Below are 6,212 nucleotides of genomic sequence, written 5' to 3'. Positions count from 1 at the left end.
CCTTTCTATGCCTCTAAACTGAGCCTGAGAGGGGGAAGGAAAAACTGAGCAAAACTTTTTCAAAGCAGTTTGCAGCTTGTTCAAGGTCACACACACAGATAGCAATTTGTTTCCCAGCTGCGGCAGGGGAGGGAGGAAGCACCCGGCTTGCTGTTTCCCAAGGACAGTCTTTTTGGCCAGTGGTTCAGCTGCTTTTTCTCTGGAGAGAGACTGAGAGTTGAATTTTTCCTTCCCTGGAATTTCAGATTTTTCTCCCTTTTCTACTGGACTGCTTGATTGCTTTAACATCAGAGCACATCGGGAGGACTTTCCACTGGGCACAAAGGGCCTGGCCCTGGGCCAAGCCCCAGCTCCAAGGAGACCAAAGGGAGGACTCTAACACTTTCCCAGGTTTTTTCTCCACAGGGAGACATTTTATTATTTAGCATTATTATCCTTTTCCCGTGTGTTTGTTAAATAAATAGCTTTTATTTCTTTCACTTTCCTTTGAGGAAAATTTATTTTCCCTGAACCTGGTGGGGGAGGGGTGGTGATCTGCTTTCTCTCAGAGGATATATTTCTAAATTTGGCCAAACCAGAACATCTACTCCTGGGCAAATCCATAGGCTCAAACCCCCCTGCACCTATTCCCATAGGAAGACTATGGAGTCCTTGCAGATTGCCTCTTGTGACACCGGTGTCCTGGCTAATCATCCTTTTGCACCAGAGGCTTAGGTCATGGCGTCCTGTTTGTCCCTTGTTTGCCTCTTGTTCTTGCCTTGGGCTTTGTTTAGTCTCTGCTTCTTGTTCTTGCCTTGAGTTTTTATCTGTCCAATGGCTTTCACAGCACCAAGGCTAGAAGATCTGCACAACTATCAGCTTTCGTCGCTCTCTGGCTCCTGTCAAAGAGGTGGCAGAGAAAAGCATCCTAATAGTTGCTCCCTCAAAATGTGCTAACCTTTCAAATATAACCCCAGAATAGCAAGCCCAAGATGAAAAGCTAGCTGAAGTTTTCGGTGACAGGGTCTTACCAGAGCAGAGGAGAGCAGGAGAATAACCTCCCTTGGCCTCCTGGCCACCTTGCTTTTGATGCAGCCCAGGACACGATTTGCTTTCTGGGCTGTGAGTGGACATTGCCAGTTCATGTTGAGCTTCTCCTCAACCAACACCCCTGAGTCCTCCTCAGGGCTGCTCTCAATGACTTTTTTTTCTCCCATTCTATACTCATGTCTGGAATTGCCCTGACCCAGGTGCAGCATCGCAAGCTATGACAGCGAGCCCATGTCCCCGAGCTCCCCAGGGTTATTGAGGAAAGCTTCTTGCCCTCGGAAGGGCTCATCTGGAGGATGATGACCTCCCTGGGGAAAGCCAGTGCCCGGAGAGACACGGAGCGGAGGCAGCTGGGCCTACCCACCCCAGACCACACTTCCCGGCATGCCTCGTGGTGGTGCTGCTTCACCCTCCATGCCTCATCTGTGCATGTGCAGCGGGCCACGCTGGAGACGTGGAGGTGGGCGGTAGCAGTGGGTGCACGCCTCTGCGCTGTGCGGGAGTTGTGGGCAGCGGCCGTTGAGGGGAGTGGGCTCTGTGGCAGGGGCGTGGCTAACCGCACCAGTGGGAGCCATCCTGGCGGTGGGCTGGGCCTGCTGGGGTACCAGGGCCATGGTACTGGTCACCTCAGCATTGTAATGCGGCAGGACTAGTGGACGGGTGCTGCAGATGGGGTAAGCGGGGCATTGGCAGTACCTCCGGCCTCACCCCAGTTCAGGGGCTGGCTGGGCGGCCAAGGGGCTTGGGCGGGTGGACCCCTGGGATTCTGCTCCATCCCTGACCTTCAGTGCCAGCTCCGAAAGGAGCGGGAGCGCAGGGAGTTGCCACATGCCCTGAAATATCCCGATTGTCCTGGTGGCCACCGTTACCTTGTGGCTCGGCACCATATCACGACAGAGGCCTGCAGTTGTGCTGTAGCACCGTCACTGCAGAGAGTTCCCGGTGTCACCGGCTCTGCTGGGTGTCCGCTCCCGCGGTGATACTGATATCGACCAGAAAATAAACTTTCTAACACAATTTGAATCATTAGAAAGTAGGCATTCTTTATCAGCGCTGGACACATAGAGGGGTATTGCCTTTAATCTGATGTGTGTGGTGAAACTTTACAACGGGGTATTTATTCCATCATAATCATACATATTCATTACAATGTGCCTTCTAGCTAATACATAAACATCCCTTTTCCTAGAACTAATTTGCATGTATCCGCCTCCTACTGGAAGTCCTTTTATGGTCCTAGAGGATCATCTAAAGTGTTGAGCTTTTGATGGGATACCCTTCCTTCTCAGACCAGGGTAAAAGAGCAGAGGAGGCTGCTGTTCTGCTAAGTTCTTTATTTCCTAGTCTCATAGTGTTTAGCAGGGGGGGGTCCCAGGTGAAGGAGAGCCAGCCTGAGACACGACCCGAACACCAATACGATTTGAGCATCGTGCTCCAGTTTTATTGTTTACCCTCACCAAGTTATACTTTGCAAAGTTCACGTCCCTTTCCCATGAGAAAGCCTCTAAGCAGCGGGGGAGCTGACCAGTGTATACCTTTTCCCAAGGCTCTTCAAGGCTGACGGCTAGCAGGTGCCTTGCAAGCCTATCTTCAGCCTGAGGCCCTGTCAGGGGTACTTCTGCAACAGCCCTGGGATGCCCAAGCTCTCCTGGGGTATCCTATGCCCCCACTCCACAAGGAATTCCTCTACATATCCCCTGTTTTCTTTTTGGGCAACCCAGGTCTGGTCAATGATTTTTTGCAGCCCCGCTTTAAGGCAAGAAAAAATACACCCAAGTATTATTAAGCCTAATATAGCTACAAATAGCAATCGGCAGCCTTCTACTACCAAGGTACGCAGCCATCCCGGATACCCAGACTCTTAAGCCAATCTCCAATAGGGTCGTCTGTCTCCCAAAGGTTGTGTAGGCGCCTCTGGCGGTCAGAGAGGTGCTTGAGAATTGAGACAGCGTGGTCAGAAAGATTCATACAGCACATAACTTGGAACTCTTCACAGCCGTGGCTGTGAGCTAGAAGTAGAAAATCAATGGCTGCTCGATTTTGTAATATTGCATGTCTAACACTAGTAACATCTGCGCTTAGCTCGTCAAGCATCTGCGAAGTTATGTTTAACCCACCCCTCTTCCAGAAGGCAAGTTTATGCAAAATAGCGTGAGCCCTGGCTGCTGAAGCACCAGGTAAAAACATAGATGCTAGCCAAATTAACTGCCTTCACTCGATCTAAATGGGCGGACAGCTGATTGAAAATGTTCACTAATGCTCATGTCTCAAGACAGTCAAAAAACAATTTCTCACTCTACCTTTGTGTCTGGTGCTATACCCAAAAATTTATGCAACTCTCCTTCTTAGTTTTGCCTTTGGAGAGGGTTCCCCGACACCCAGCACAAGTCACTAGCAACCACCTAGGGCAGCTATTACATTCGCCCCAGGGTCTCGCTATTTCTCCTGCTACAGAGAGTGGTGGATCTGGCAAGTCCTCAGTCCACTCACTCAGCCACGTCTGCAGCCTCTCCCAAGGCTTCTCGGGACGGAGGTCTCAGAGTTCCAGCTGTTGTAGTAGTGGCGTTACTTTCCTCAGGAGCTGATGCAGACTGCACCTTCTCGCTTCGGGGTCCTGTATGCATAGCACGGCACCACTTGCTGGGCACCCACAACGGTCCTTCTGGGGAGGAAACACACATATATCCTCGGCCATTAAATAGCACTGGGCTGGGACCCTCCCACAAACACATTCGAGGGTTACGGTATGACACACTTATTCCTGGAAGGGACAGCTCAATTCCCCTATGAACTGTCTGATGATGGATTACCACTGGAGGCTTCTCCCTATCTCCAGCCAGAGACAGGAAGTTCAATGTAAACAGCACCTTGCTTAACCGCTTACTTGGTTCCATCTCTCCTCCTTTCTGTCGGCCTAGATATTCTTTTAGTGTACGATGGGCTCTCTCTACCACTGCCTGACTGGTGGGAGCGTGTGGGATCCCCGTGATATGTTCTACTACCCACTGCTGCATAAATCTGGCTAGGCGACCGCTGGTGTATGCTGGCCCATTGTCCATTTTGATCTTTTTGGGTACCCCCATTACTGCGAAGCACGAGAGCAGATGCCACTCCACATGCAATGCCTTCTCTCCTGTCTGAGCGGTAGCCCACAGGAAGTGTGAAAAGGTGTCAATTTTTACATGGACATAGCGCTGTCGGCTGAACTCAGGGACGTGAGTGACGTCCATTTGCCAGAGTTTGAGGGCTTTCAGACCCTTGGGGTTAACTCCCACACCCAACCCCGGGCCATGATGGCTACAGCAGGGACAAGCCCGCACTATGCCTTTCGCTTCTATCAGCGGGATCTTAAACTGTCTCTGCAGGGATTTTACATTTTGGTGGAACAAATCATGGCTACATCTGGCTTGCTCAGAAGTGTTCACGGGCGGGAGATGTACTATGGGGGCACAGGTCACCGCCTCGTTTACACGGGCATTGCCCTCTCCCAGCCCGATGTTCCACTGGTGGCTTCGAACGTGCAGGATACAGTAGGGGTGTGTCCGTTGTTGCAGGGTGTGCCGCAATGTAATGAGCAGTCTGCCCAGATGTTCGTTGTTAGCACGCCGGATTTCTGCATCATGGATCCGTTGGGCTACTCCAACGACATATAGGGAATCGCTGACTACATTCACCGGTTCCTTCGACCACTGTTGCAAGGCCCATATCACGGCACGCAGTTCGAGTGTTTGCAAGCTGTCGGCCAGTTCTCCTGCTATGACATGAGTCTTCCAGTGGTCATTCTCTTTCCACGCACAGGCGGCTCGCTTCATCTTCCACCCCGCATCCGTGAACACTGTGCGCCCTTGTACCAGCCGTTCTACATTCAGTGGGCGGTCCAGCCACTCATAGCGCCCCAGCAACTGCGCCAGCCTTCCCTGTGGGTGCGTGTTATGGACCACGCCGGTGAATCGGAGCAGAGCTTCTTGCAGTGCCTCCGCATGGCGTAGCATCCACTCCAAGTCCCCTGTCCGGACTGGTATACTGATGTCCTCTGCCTCTCAGCCGTCCAACTCCACCACTCGATCGTGACTCTTTCGGATTAAAAGCGCCACCATCTCTACCCTGGACTGCAGTCTGAAGCGTGGCTGAGTCGGCGGGAAGATCCATTCGAGAATCTGGATGTCCTCCCCCTTTTTCTTTTGCCATTGATGGATGATGGCATGTGAACCTGCTGCACTGATCAGGATGATAAGGAGGGCAAGTGGGACTCCTTCTTCTCTGCGTTATACCCATGCGTGCCGCAGTTTATCTGTGACCTTGGCAAGAGCCGCTGCTTGGTCTGGGGAGCATTCTCGAGGCTCGGCAGCATTCGTCCCGTGCAGCCATGGCAGGAAGGGGGCGAGGTCAGCATTCGTGATTCCCACGACCCCGCGGACCCATTGCAGATCTCCTAACAGCCGTTGTGCATCATGGAGCGTGGAGATTTCTGTGTGTAGCTCGATCTTCTGGGGCCTAATTTGTGAGTCTGATATGAGCCAGCCCAGGTACTTCCATGGTGCAGTCCGCTGGATCTTCTGGGGGGCAATCTCTAATCCCAGTCTTATGCAATTGTTCTCTGACCCATTGCATCTCTTGGTCTGAGAACTCTGTGGCAGTAGCTATCAGGATGTCATCCATGTAATGGTAGATGAGTGCTTCTGCGTAGCGTCGTCGAATCGGACGTAGCGCCCAGTCAACATATAGCTGACACAGCGTGGGGGAATTTTTCATCCCCTGGGGTAGGACAACCCACTCGTAGCACTTAGCAGGCTCACTGCGATTCTTTGTGGGCACTGTAAAGGCAAAATGTTCTGTGTCCTTTGGATGCAGTGGGATTGTAAAAAAGCAGTCTTTTAAGTCAATAACAGTGATTTGCCATCCTTCTGGAATCACTGTAGGAGCCGGTAGCCCAGGTTGCAGTGCCCCCGTAGCTTGCATGCGCGCATTCACTTGGCAAAGGTCATGAAGGAGGCGCCATTTTCCTGACTTCTTTGGGATCACAAAGATGGGGGTGTTCCATGGGCTGACTGAAGGCTTGATGTGTCCTGCCGCTAGCTGTTCTGCAACAAGCTACTATCTTCAGCCTTTCGTCTGCTACCGGCCACTGCTCGACCCAAACAGGGTCATCTGTTAACCAGGTGAGAGCCCGTATGGGCGGCTGA

The sequence above is a fragment of the Corvus moneduloides genome, chromosome W, assembly GCF_009650955.1.
Source record: "Corvus moneduloides isolate bCorMon1 chromosome W, bCorMon1.pri, whole genome shotgun sequence".
Classification (NCBI taxonomy): Eukaryota; Metazoa; Chordata; class Aves; order Passeriformes; family Corvidae; genus Corvus; species Corvus moneduloides.
Note: the sequence above shows the minus strand (reverse complement) of the source record.